Here is a 706-nt window from a genome sequence, read left to right as displayed (position 1 = left end):
CAGCTACAGTGTACTCATATACACAAGACAAATAATTTCAAAAAGATTGAGTAGTATCCCTAGTAAGTGGTTTGTATCTCTATTGCAGAAAACTAATTTTTCACTTGTAAATGGCCATCAGTTGAAGGCAGCTTCTGGGTTGAGGATGGGGGCTTGCATCCACTTCTCCTCATAACACTGCGACCCCATTTGGTGCAGACCAGTGTATGCTGCCACAGTCTCTGTGAGTTCGTGTGTTTGTCAACGTTTAGAAGGCCTTGTTTCCTTGATCTCCTCTGGCTCTTACCTCTTTTCTGCCTCCTCTTCCACGAAGATCCTGGAGGCCTGAGCAAAGGTGTTTGATAGAGCTACTCAGAACACATTCAGAAAAGAGTGCTTCAAGATCTCCCACTCTCTGCACATCGTCTGGCTGAGGAGCTCAGTATTTTTTTCCATCTACCGCAAGAGGAAGCTTCTCCAAGAAGGCTTTGTGCAATACTCATCTATGAGTACAGCAGAGTGTCATTAGGAACCATTTTATGGCTACCTTCCTTTAGCAGGACAGTAGTATTTGTGTTTTTCTCCTCAGTCCCTGGACTAGTTTCAGAGTCTTGGCCACTTGAGCAGTAGCAGGAATAGGTTCCATCTCAAGAAATGGGTCCTAAATCCAATCAGATATTAGGTGGTTACGCCCTCAAGCTTTGTGTCACTATGGCACTAGTGCGTC

Source organism: Mus caroli, chromosome 13 (genome assembly GCF_900094665.2).
Source record: "Mus caroli chromosome 13, CAROLI_EIJ_v1.1, whole genome shotgun sequence".
Lineage (NCBI taxonomy): Eukaryota > Metazoa > Chordata > Mammalia > Rodentia > Muridae > Mus > Mus caroli.
This window is presented reverse-complemented; position numbering follows the sequence as displayed.